General features: G+C 43.6%; 1 protein-coding gene across 1 annotated transcript in view; it reads left to right on the top strand.

Annotated features, from left to right (window-relative positions):
- Positions 1–13,610, top strand: part of LOC132117981 (contactin-4-like) — a 101,450-nt gene that overhangs the window by 18,633 nt on the left and 69,207 nt on the right. The gene's annotated exons all lie outside the window — the stretch shown is intronic.

Raw genomic sequence — 13,610 nt, 5'->3', positions numbered from 1 at the left:
TTAGAAATTATATAAGAGTTTTGAGCATCCAGGCTCTTTGGTTCCCTTTCAGTCGGTCACTCTCGACACCACGTCAGTGACCGACGAATATGGGATATCGCTTCGATAGACCAATCTACTTCGAGTGTAAACTAAACGAGTCAATGCACACTGGCATGCAATTATAACATCCAGCCGCCGCTGATCAGGACCTGCACGAGGGTGGTCACGATCCAGCACTTCTGGAAGAACTCCGAACCGCCACTGACCTTGCGCTTCGAGCGACGAAGGTTACCGCGAGTTCGCTGGGTCGTGCGATGTCCACATTAGTGGTCCAGGAGCGCCATCTCTGGCTGGGTCTGGCAGACATGAGGGACACCGACAAGGTCCGGTTTCTCAATGCCTCTGTGTCCCAGACTGGCCTCTTCGGCGATGCAGTCGAGAACTTGGCCCAGCAAGTCTTGGCTGCCCAGAAGCAGATTGAGGCGATCTGACACTTCCTGCCCCGGCGGGCAGCTGCTGCCTCCACCCGGCCGCAGTGCCCCAGCGTGCTCGTCGCCGAGGACAGCCCCCTGCATCCGCCCCTGCTCACGTGCCACATCTGCAGCAGCCTCCAAGTGGTGCCGTGGAGCTGGGCCCAGGGCCAGGCGGAGAATCTGGAAATCTCGACAGGAGAGCAGTTTTCTCCCTCTCTGGGTCCCAGAAGGGCACCGAGAGTTGCGGACGGCCAAGCACCGGACCTCACTCATCCTCCTCCTTCGCCAGATGGCAGCAGCGGGCGGTTCGAGAGCGTCAACAAAGGCCCTACTCACGCACCCTCTGCCAACCCGTGGAACCAGGTGAGCCCTGCACCCCACACTCACACCACACTCCGGCCTGCTCTTACGAGGCAAGCATGTGCTGGTCCGAATGGACAACACTGCGACTGTTGCGTACATCAACTGACAAGGTGGTCTGCGCTCTCATCGCATGTCGCAACTCACCCGCCACCTCCTCCTTTGGAGTCAGAAGGTTCTGAGGTCACTTCGTGCCGTTCACGAACCACACTACGGCCTGCTCACAAGCCGCTCGAGTTGGGTCCTTGTGTTCCACCTCGCTGTCCCACTGCGGGTACGGCTGTGGTTCCGCTGGTCCCGCTTGTACGGTTATTAAGCGCCTGGTCAGCGCTACCCAGCCCGTCTCGCTGGCTTCTGCGAACCATCAGCCTCGGCTATGCAATTCAGATCGCCCGGCATCCCCCCAAGCTCTGCGGTGTCCGCTTCACTACAGTGAAAGCGTCCGATGTCCCTGTCTTGCGGGAAGACATCGCAATCCTACTGGCGAAGGACGCGATAGAGCTGGTCCCTCCAGCGGCGATATGAGGACGGGGTTTTACAGCCCGTTCTTCATTGTACCCAAGAAAGGCGGTGGGATACGACCGACCTTGGATCTGAGTTTTGAATCGGGCCCTCCATTGGCTACCGTTCAAAATGTTGACACAAACGCATTTTCAGGTGCGTCCGTCCCCAAGATTGGTTTGCAGCGATCCACCTGAAGGACGTGTACTTTCATGTGTCCATCCTTCCGCGCCACAGACATTTTCTGCGGTTTGCGTTCGAAGGATTGGCATATCAGTACAAGGTCCTGCCCTTCGGGCTGTCCCGGTCTTCCCGTGTCTTCACGAAAGTCACGGAGGCAGCTCTTGTTCCTCTCAGAGAGCAGGGTGTTTGCGTTCTCAACTACTTAGATGATTGGCACAGGGATGTGGTGCTCCTGCACCTGAGCCTGTTGGGCCTTCAGGTCAGCTGGGAAAAGAGCAAACTCTCGCCGTGGCAGAGGATCTCTTTTCGAACAGACAGCACGCCTCACAGACGAACGTGCGCGGTCGGTGCTAGCATGCTTGAATACGTTCAAGAGCAGGACAGCGGTCCCACTGAAACTCTTTCAGAGGCTCCTGGGGCATATGGCGGCCGCAGCGGCACTTACACCGCTCTGCTTTTTACATATGAGACCGCTCCAGCACTGGGTTTATGGGCCGAGTCCCAAGGTGGGCGTGGAAGCGCGGCACTCACCGGGTCCAAGTTACACCGGCCTGTTGCCAAACCCTCACTCCGTGGTCAGATCTTGCATTTCTCTGAGCAGGGGTGCCCTTAGAGCAGATCTCCAGGCATGCTGTGGTTTACACGGATGCCTCCACCACTGGCTGGGGGGCCACGTACAACGGGCATGTAGTCTCAGGGGTTTGGACGGGCCCGCAGCTGCAGTGGCACATCAATTGCCTAGAGTTGTTAGCAGCGCACCTTGCCTTGAACCGTCTCAAAGGTCTCTTACGAGGCAAGCATGTGCTGGTCCGAATGGACAACACTGCGACTGTTGCGTACATCAACCGACAAGGTGGTCTGCGCTCTCATCGCATGTCGCAACTCGCCCACCACCTCCTCCTTTGGAGTCAGAAGGTTCTGAGGTCACTTCGTGCCATTCACATTCCAGGCCTGCTCAGTCGTACAGCCGACGAGCTGTCTCGAGCAATGCTCCTGGGAGAATGGCGACTCCATCCCCTGTCAGTCCAGCTGATTTGGAGGCGGTTCAGAGCCACTCAGGTAGACCTGTTTGCTTCTCCAGAGACCTCTCACTGCCAGTTGTTCTGCCAGGGAACTCTTGGCACAGACGTACTGGCAAACAGCTGGCCGCAGGACCTACGCAAGTATGCGTTTCCCCCAGTGAGCCTTCTCGCACAGACACTGTGCAAAGTCCGGGAGGACGAGGAGCAAGTCTTGCTAGTAGCACCGTATTGGCCCACGCGGACCTGGTTCCTTGCGACAGCCCCTCCTTGGCCAATTCCTCTGACGAAGGATCTACTGACTCAGAGATGGGGCACCATTTGGCACCCGCGTCCAGACCTTTGGAAACTCCATGTTTGGTCCCTGGACGGAACGCAGAGGTTCTAGGTAACCTATCCCAAGAGGAAGCAAACACCATCACTTCGGCAAGAGCACCGTCTATGAGACACGCTTACGCCTTGAAGTGGAACCTGTTCGTCCTTTCTGCAGCAAGGGCTGGAGCGAAGGCTGTCTCCCTCAACCCTCAAAGTCCAGGTTGCTGCTATTGCTGTGTACCATGACCCCGTGAATGGGAAGTCTTTGGGTAAGCATGACCTCATCGTCAGGTTCCTTAGAGGGGCCAGGAGGTTAAATCTGGCTACGTGCCCAAGGTTCCCACTACACCCTTCAAAGACCAAGTGGTGAACCTGCAAGCGCTGCCCCTGGAGGAGGCAGACCCAGCCCTGGCTTTGCTTTGTCCTGTCCGAGCATTAAGGTGCTACGTAGACTGGACACAAAGCTTCAGGACCTCAGACCAGCTTTGTCTGTTACGGAGGCCGGCAGAAGGGGAGTGCCGTCTCTAAGCAAAGGATGGCCCACTGGATTGTGGATGCCATAACCCTGGCTTATCAGGCTCAGGATGTGCCCTGCCCGTTCAGGTTGCGAGCCCACTCAACTAGAAGTGTTGCATCCTCCTGGGCACTGGCTCGTGGCGCCTCGCTGACAGATATTTGTAGAGCTGCGGGCTGGGCGACCCCTAACACGTTCGCTAGGTTCTATAGCCTTCGTGTAGAGCCGGTATCCTCCTGTGTTCTCACCTCAAACGTGTAGTGGCACTGAGAGACCCCGGTTAGTGTCGGCTTGCTTAAACTGCTCCAGAGTGTCCGTACTGTAGACCCTGTTTAGATCCTCCATCACCCTAAGCAGCTGGACGTGGCGCAACGTCCGGCGCTAGGCCTTCATGATGTATCCATGAGAACCATGGAAGGGTGGGTTCCATATTGAGACCTAAGCGGTACTCGTATGTGTATAGTCCACGGTATAGCCTTAGAGCCCGTGTTTCCCCGGCAGACTTCTGCCTTCCCAAGAGGGTTTTTAATCACCTCAAATTTCTCCGTATACTCCTAAATGGATGCTATATGTGGTCCAAGCGGACTGGGTATGTTTTCCCAGTGTTATACAATCTCACCCAGTGAGGTAGTGCTTTGACAACGGTGAGTGGAGCTACTTGTTCGAAACCCCGTCCTACACCTAATGGGGCGCAGGCGGCTCGCACAGGGCACTGGAAGGGGCAGCACCCATGGCGCTTTGATAGGGATCCGTCTCGGTTACGTATGGTAACCCTCGTTCCCTGAAGGAGGGAACGGAGACGCCACGTCCCGTCGCCATGGTTGCTGTACCGCCGCTGAGCTGCCGGGTCCCCGACTCGGTTCCTCAGCGAAAAACTGGAATGCATTGCACCTGCTACTGCCTTATACTCACGCAGTGATCAGTGGCAGCTGGATGCAATAATTGCATGCCAATGTGCATTGGCTCATTTAGTTTACACTCGAAGTAGATTGGTCTATCAAATCGATATCCCATATTCGTCGGTCACCGACGTGGCGTCTCCGTTCCCTCCTTAAGGGAACGAGGGTTACCATACGTAACCGAGACGTTATTGTGAGACATTATGATCCACGTTATATTCATCTATTTTGAGATCTTACAGCAATGCTGAAACTGCTATTTCATGGGCCTCATTTACCAGTTTTCTATGTGTGATGTCTGCTGGATCTCTGGTGGCGATGTGAGCTTGGTGCTTATCTATTTGATGCTAGCTAGTTCATCTGCAGAAATGATGCCCTGTGATGGATGTGAGTCTGAGTTCAGGAGCCTGTTTCCTGCTGTCAGGCCCAGTGTGATCTTTACAACAGCTCTGGCTTCTGTGGCGTGAAGGTGGAACTCATGCAGGTCCTTAAGCTTTATGCGTTATCAATGTTTTCTCTCAATTACCTGGACCTAAACTGCTGTGGCTTCCAGTTTGATCACTGCCAAATGTCCAGCACCTGTAATGAAGGGGGAGGGGAGGCTGATCTGAGACCTTTCTCTAGGTATCTTACTCTTAGTATAACATATTATGTCTGTTTAAGAGACATCATTTGTAACCTTTTCTTAGAGCAGCTGCAATAATTAAACTTAATAATAATTATAATAATAAGAATAATTAAAAATAAATAAAAAAATAAGAATAATTAAATTCATTTTGAGAACAGAGTCTTAATCAGTGCGTAATGGTAATGAAACACATAGAAGTAACTTAAAATAGATTATGTACCAGTTTGAATTGTGCATCTGATTACAGATATGTAGGATACACTGTACATACTTACAAAAGACATGTTAATTATTTGTTCATATGACAATTTACAGATGAAACTTCTTATTTGGATAATACTTCCAAGATGTAGAATCTGTGATTTTGAAGGACCATATCCACACCAGTTTGGTGACTGACAGCCCACACACACACCTTAAAACTTTAGATTCATCCGCATGGACGAATTCAACCTGATTTCATGATGAAAACATATTTGATGTGAAATGTCCTCTGATTGGCACTCAAAAAGTGTTTGCAGTTTGTTTTTCGATCCTTCATCACAGCACTTTTCTCTTGAGTCATGTTTTTCATGGGATTCGTACACAAGGATTCCACATCCAGTCCAATTCTGTTCAGTCTGAGCTACCATGCAAAGTTGTTACATCCAGAAAGCGAAACATATGGAGCTGTAATCATAAGTCAGTAACATTACAGTCTTACTGCCTCCGATGTTCATTTCTCTTGGAAACTGCAGTGATATGTACTTATTGGTAAGTATTTCGCATCTTGTGAAATAGTTCCCAACGGTAAATTTTCGTCATGAGATCAGGTAGAGATAATTCTGGAAATAACTGCAAATGCAGGTTTCAAACAGAGATGGCGATAAAGAGGTAAAACGTAAGGACTGCAAAGGACTATGCGTAAGAACTATTGCTGCGTTTGCACCGAAATTATCCGGAACAATTGTATCAGGAACTTTTTTCCACAGGAACTATTCCCCCCCCCAGACCTGTTGCTTTCTGCCGCGGTCTAAAGTACCAGGGAGATTAGGCAAATAGTCTGGTGATGTAGGTCTGTGCGCGTTTCTCAATACAAAGTATGCAAATTTCAGACTTGCATCCTCGGTAGTTCAGACGAGTGATGTCCGCTACGACGCAAATCCGGTAATTCTGCAAACAGCAGCGTACTTGATAACATCCAGGGCCGGCTCTAGGTTATTTGGTGCCCAAGGGCCACCCCCCCCCCCCTCCCTTAAACTTAATAATAATTATAAGAATAAGAATAATTAAAAATAAATTAAAAAATAAGAATAATTAAATTCATTTTGAATTTACTCACAGTCTTAATCAGTGCGTAATGGTAATGAAACACATAGAAGTAACTTAAAATAGATTATGTACCAGTTTGAATTGTGCATCTGATTACAGATATGTAAGATACACTGTACATAATTACAAAAGACATGTTAATTATTTGTTCATATGAAAATTTACAGATGAAACTTCTTATTTGGATAATACTTCCAAGACGTAGAATCTGTGATTTTGAAGGACAATAGCCACACCAGTTTGGTGACTGACAGCCCACACACACACCTTAAAACATTAGATTCATCCGCATGGACGAATTCAACCTGATTTCATGATGAAAACATATTTGATGTGAAATGTCCTCTGATTGGCACTCAAAAACTGTTTGCAGTTTGTTTTTCGATCCTTCATCACAGCACTTTTCTCTTGAGTCATGTTTTATACGATACATACATTTAATTAACTTTTTTTTTTTAATTCTGCAATTTTGCGCCCCGTCCAGCAGATGGCGCCCCAGGCGGCCGCCTGTGCCGCCTGTTGGCAAAGCCGGCCCTGATAACATCTGTCAGCTCGCCTTGGCTATTGCTATTTTCCTCACTGTATATTTACAATAAAACGAAATAGGATATCAAATACCATTGCCTCCTTTCGTTTTTCATTTAAAAATAATAATAGCAGCAGAAATGTACTTAGTTCAGGGAAATGTGTATATATAGGTACAACCATTACAATGAAACAAAATATTATATCAATTGCTTTTCATTTTAATTTTAACATATAGATAAATTGAATACAGACCAAAGATTACCTTTTATATTTACCCGAAACTAATTATTTTTTTATGTTTAACCACTAAAGAAACATCAGAGCCAGCGGCGAATGTCAGAAGGTCTAGCCGAGGTGAGGCTGCTCTCGGTGGATACTGATCGCGTGGAGCTCACCGTCTCCGAAATCGGCAAAACACATTTTTAAATAGGCACTGTCTTTATAAATAAACTGCAGATTTGAGTTTTAAACAACTACATTCTTGCCAGAAATACTTTAAAAATGACATTTCATGACACAATAATAGTAATATTTTGAAAATGATCCAAATAAATGGTGGTTGAAATCACAATGCTGCGTGAACTCAACCAATCAGCATTTTAGTGCCTAAGTCCCACCCCCAAAAGTTCCGGAACTATGAAAAAGTACCACCTCGTCTGCAGGGACTTTCTGAGGGGCATTTTTTTACCCGGAACTTTATTTAGTTCCTGGTTCCTGCGGTGGAAACACACCGAGTACCAGCCCAAAGTCCCTAGTTCCTGGATAAAGTTCCAGTGGTGGAAACGTGTCTAATAATAAAATAACAAAATGCGACACAAAACATCCTAATGTATATTACTGATAACAAAAATGAGAAGAAACTAAATTAATTAAATAAAACACAATCATTTGTGATGTGTTATGCAGGGACTTGTGCAAATGTCGTTTTACTATTTTTTACCATAATCCACACATTTTACAGTGAAATTACACATAATTTTTACTGTAGGGTTTTTACAGTCTTTTTCTGTAAACATTTCACATTTTTATGTACAGTTGAATAGTCAATGTAATAGTTGTTTACAGTGAAAAGTCAGTTGATTTTTGTTAATGGTAAAGTAAAATCAATTCTGCATTTTGTTCACAAAATTATAGACCTAAAACTAACTGAAGCTACTTCAATTTGTGCACAAGACTGAACTTTTATTTTCATTTTGTGTATAACAGAAAGCACCTTTTAATGAAAATAAAAAAATAAAAAAAATGTACCCAGCACATCACAAAATGCCTTTAAAATACCACTAAACACACAATATCTGAATGAGATACAGCCTATATTTGGTTCACAACAGAACAAAGTAAATACACCTTTACACCTTGTAATTCCTTCTGTCCATGATAGTAGTGGCAGCCTTTTAAGTGGGGCTGTTGCCAAAGGTTAGATTGGGCCAGAATGGGATTCTGTCCCCTTCAAAAGAAGAAAAAAACTGGGTGGCTGGGAGTTGTGTGTACAAGGCATTTAGCATCTGAAATCTCAGCTCAAACTCAGGTGACATTATGGTTAAATTGATAAGTATATAAGGTTGATCGAAAGTGATTTAAAAAGGAAGAGCATACATTTATTGTAATACATAAAAAATATGCATAACATTGGGTGATTTTGGTTTCCTTTCTTTCCCTTTTTGTTTTTTTGCTGTACTGCTTTGCATATGCTCTAAATGCAGTATCCATTCTAGTCTAGAATATTCTACTAGCCATTAATGCTAGCTTGATTAGATATTTTAAGCACTCTAGACACTTGGTGCAGCGTAGCTATTTATTCTACTTTCGCCTAATCATGTTGATCTTTTGTGTTTTCTGCTTCATTTGGTTTGACATCTGTATCTAATCTGTATCTATGGTTGCTAGCAAGCTTTGGTTGTTAAAATGCTTCACAAGCCAGTGATTCCCTGCTGAGTGTGCTTAATAATTTGAGACAGACTGTACATTATATGTGTGCATCTGCATATCTTATTATGATACACCAGTAGTCTAATAATTAATTTTGTCATGATGATTCATGCACAACCTTAGAATGGACTGACGAAAAGGGATATTTATGGTAAACTATTTAATGTTAAAAGTTTTGTATCATTAAAGGTGCCATAGAATGCATTGATACAATTTTTTTAATTGTTCTCTGATGTCCCAAGAGTGTATGTGTAAAGTTTTATCTCAAAATACCCCACAGATAATGTTTTATAGCTTGTTGAATTTGCCACTTTTAATGCTGTGTTTTTTGTGTTTAAAATGAGCTGCTTCTCCCGCTTCCCTTTTCAGAAGAATGGGGAGCTTTAAGAGCTCATGCTCGTGGGCATACTGGTGTTACAGTTTAACTAGTAGTGACCGTGTTATACTGACCTCATATTGCTTTTGACTACCACATTCCTATTTACGATCATTGTGGTAGCACATGAAGGAAGCATTAGTGAAAACAGGCAGAGACAATGGTAGCTTTAGCAACATTAGCCTTACAGAGAGCCAAGAAGCTCTTTTGGAAAACAAAATATGATGTGTGATGCTTACTTTGTCTGTAGTCTGGATGTTTGCACACAAAGCGTAGGTATCAAACCCTCTTTCAGAAGCAATCATTGCACAACTCCAGCGCTGAGCTGACCCTCATTTGTGAGGCAGTCCAGTGTAAGATGTTAGCACAAACATATAGGAGTTTTCCATTTCTTGAAAATTTAATTTAACCACCATGTCATCAGCGGTCTGTGGATACTCCTATGTTCATTGGTCAAAGTCAAAGTCACCTTTATTTATATAGCGCTTTAAACAAAATACATTGCGTCAAAGCAACTGAACAACATTCATAGTTAAAGGCAGTTCATCATTGGATTCAGTTATGTCATCTCTGTTCAGTTAAATAGTGTCTGTGCATTTATTGGCAATCAAGTCAACGATAGCGCTGTAGATGAAGTGTCCCCAACTAAGCAAGCCAGAGGCGACTGCGGCAAGGAAATCCTTTAACGGATTTGGATATTAAAAGCATATTAGTATGTTATGTGTATGCCAGGTTAAAGAGATAGCAGATGTAGAGGATTATAATGTAAAAGGAGCTCATTCAAATACTGAGGTGCTAAACCATTCAGGGCTTTATAAGTAATAAGCAATATTTTAAAATCTATACGATGCTTGATAGGGAGCCAGTGCAGTGTTGACAGGTCCGGGCTAATATGGTCATACTTCCTGATTCTAGTAAGAACTCTTGCTGCTGCATTTTGGACTAGCTGTAGTTTGTTTACTAAGCGTGCAGAACAACCACCCAATAAAGCATTACAATAATCTAACCTTGCGGTCATAAATGCATGGATTAACATTTCTGCATTTGACATTGAGAGCATAGGCCGTAATTTAGATATATTTTTGAGATGGAAAAATGCAGTTTTACAAATGCTAGAAACGTGGCTTTCTAAGGAAAGATTGCGATCAAATAGCACACCTGGGTTCCTAACTGGTGACGAAGAATTGACAGAGCAACCATCAAGTCTTAGACAGTGTTCTAGGTTATTACATGCAGAGTTTTTAGGTCCTATAATTAACACCTCTGTTTTTTCAGAATTTAGCAGTAAGAAATTACTCGTCATCCAGTTTTTTATATCGACTATGCAATCCATTAGTTTTTCAAATTGGTGTGTTTCACCGGGCTGCGAAGAAATATAGAGCTGAGTATCATCAGCATAACAGTGAAAGCTAACACCATGTTTCCTGATGATATCTCCCAAGGGTAACATAAAGCGTCAAGAGTAGCGGCCCTAGTACTGAGCCTTGAGGTACTCCATACTGCGCTTGTGATCGATAGGATACATCTTCATTCACTGCTACGAACTGATGGCGGTCATATAAGTACAATTTAAACCATGCTAATGCATTTCCACTGATGCCAACAAAGTGTTCAAGTCTATGCAAAAGAATGTTGTGGTTAATTGTGTCAAATGCAGCACTAAGATCCAATAAAACTAATAGAGAGATTAACCCACGATCAGATGATAAGAGCAGATCATTTGTAACTCTAAGGAGAGCAGTCTCAGTACTATGATACGGTCTAAATCCTGACTGGAAATCCTCACATATACCATTTTTCTCTAAGAAGGAATATAATTGTGAGGATACCACCTTTTCTAGTATCTTGGACAGAAAAGGGAGATTCGAGATTGGTCTATAATTAACTAGTTCTTTGGGGTCAAGTTGTGGTTTTTTGATGAGAGGCTTAATAACAGCCAGTTTGAAGGTTTTGGGGACATATCCTAATGACAATGAGGAATTAATAATAGTCAGAAGAGGACCTATGACTTCTGGAAGCACCTCTTTTAGGAGCTTAGATGGTATAGGGTCTAACATACATGTTGTTGGTTTAGATGATTTAACAAGTTTATACAATTCTTCCTCTCCTATAGTAGAGAATGAGTGGAACTGTTCCTAAGGGGGTCTATAGTGCGCTGTCTGATGTGATACTGTAGCTGACGGCTGAATGGTTGCAATTTTATCTCTAATAGTATAGATTTTAGAAGTAAAGTAGTTCATAAAGTCATTACTGCTGTGGTGTTGGGAAATGTCAACACTTGTTGAGGCTTTATTTTTCGTTAATTTAGCCACTGTATTGAATAAATACCTGGGGTTATGTTTGTTTTCTTCTAAAAGAGAAGAAAAGTAATCGGATCTAGCAGTTTTTAATGCTTTTCTGTAGGATATGTTACTTTCCCGCCAAGCAATACGAAATACCTCTAGTTTTGTTTTCCTCCAGCTGCGCTCCATTTTTCGGGCTGCTCTCTTTAGAGTGCGAGTATGCTCATTATACCATGGTGTCAAACTGTTTTCCTTAACCTTCCTTAAGCGTAAAGGAGCAACTTTATTTAAAGTGCTAGAAAAGAAAGAGTCCATAGTTTCTGTTACATCATAAAGTTGTTCTGAGGTTTTGGATATGCTAAGGAATTTGGTTACATCAGGAAGATAACTTAAAAAGCAGTCTTTTGTGGTAGTAGTGATGACAAACATAAGAGGGGATTTATCATTAACATTTATTTCTCTGGATAATGTTATATGAAGCACCATTACTTCAAACTAGTTATACTTGAAGCCTGCCCTCTGAGAAATCCTGAAAACGTTGTTATAAATTGAAGCAACACCTCCACCTTTGCCATTTAGAACGCGGCTCATGTTTATAACAGTAATCTTGGGGGGTGGACTCATTTAAAATAATGTAATCATCAGGTTTTAGCCAGGTTTCTGTCAAACAGAATACATCTATATTATGATCAGTGATCATATTATTTACAAAAAGTGTTTTCGTAGAAAGGGATCTGATATTCAATAAGCCAAGCTTTATAATTTGTTTATCCATATTGCTTCTGTTTTTTATTTGTTGAACCTCAATTAAATTGTTAATCTTAACTTGGTTTGGACGTTTTTTGTATTTTCTAGTTCGGGGAACAGACACAGTCTCTAAAGTGTGATATCTAGGTGAAAAAGTCTCTATGTGCTGAGAATTAACTGACCTCTGTGACGGGAGGCAGCTAGCAGATGGTCGGTTTAGCCAGTCTGTCTGCTTCCTGACCTGGGCCCCAGTTAGTCAAGTATAAACACTAAGACTATTTGCCATATTTCTAGAGAGAAGAGTGGCGCCACCCCAGGAGGGATGAGCAGGAATCCCTGAGCTAGACGCATCCAAAGCCGTATCTAGAGCCCTAACATTCTTACTGTCCTCAATTAAAGTTTGGATGCGTGTGTCTAATTCTGAAATCTTCTCTGTCAGCCTAACTATTTCACTACATTTATCACATGTGTATCCCTCATCAGCGACAGAGATAGATAAATTGTACATGTGGCAAGAGGTGCAAGTAACAATAACAGGAGAAGCCATTACTCACCGTGCTTGATGAAATATTCTTACTGCGGTTGTTTGATGAACTTGTGAAAAACTGGAGCGAGAGGAGAGGAGAAAAGAAAACAGCGATAGGTTTGAATGAAAACGCTAATGACTCCACTCACGGATATAAAATGTGAACGATCGTGAACGATCAAAGTTGATCTGATAAGATTGATCGATAATATCAGAAATATGGTGTGAATTAAATATATTTTACCACTTCAAAAAACAGAGAGTGATAGATAAAGATTCTAGAGAAAAAATAAAATAAAAACAGCTACACGGAGCTACGATTTGCTACAGAAGGCCAACAGGAAGTAGAGAAAACGCAGGCAGGAGTAGTGAGTGTGTGTGCAGCAATACACCATACAATACACCACGTTGGTGCATCCCACCACACAACACTTTTAATGGTTCTGGCATTGACATTGTATCTCCAGCAGCTACAGCAAGAAAACAGTAATGGCAGACCGCTGCTTCTAACTCAGGGCTGTGTTTATGCTAATAGGGCAGAGAGCGTCACAAATGGGCAGGACTTTCCCTAAGTATGACGTCGTAGTATTGACAAACCCGGAACTGCTTGTGTGGAGAGACTGTTTATGACTTATTGGAACTATGAAACAATGAGTGAATGGATTTTCACCATCATAGGCTGGTTGTTTTCACACACTGTGGCCACACAATTGTGTTCAAACACCTTATAAAAGTGTTTTTTGCATCTTGCATCTTTAATAGTTTATGGTGAAATGACAAGGCTATTGCATTTGAGCCACAGCGATCCATGCTTTCTGCATTAAAACTGCTCTGAATGTCAAAAGTAGATGTTTACTTGAGGAATGGGCATTTTTAGACTTATAAATCTAAGACCAAACCATTAAAGTGTTAAATCACTAAAGCTGCAGTGTATTTCCACTGCTACCCAGGAGAGAATCTTTTGTGTGGTCCACTATAGCTCATGGACTCAACCCTATATATTTTTGGTGACTGGAGACAGCAGAGGACAATCTGTG

The sequence above is a fragment of the Carassius carassius genome, chromosome 37, assembly GCF_963082965.1.
Source record: "Carassius carassius chromosome 37, fCarCar2.1, whole genome shotgun sequence".
Taxonomy (NCBI): domain Eukaryota; kingdom Metazoa; phylum Chordata; class Actinopteri; order Cypriniformes; family Cyprinidae; genus Carassius; species Carassius carassius.
The sequence above is the reverse complement of the archived record's forward strand: the minus strand, read 5'-3'. Positions and strand labels throughout refer to the sequence as shown.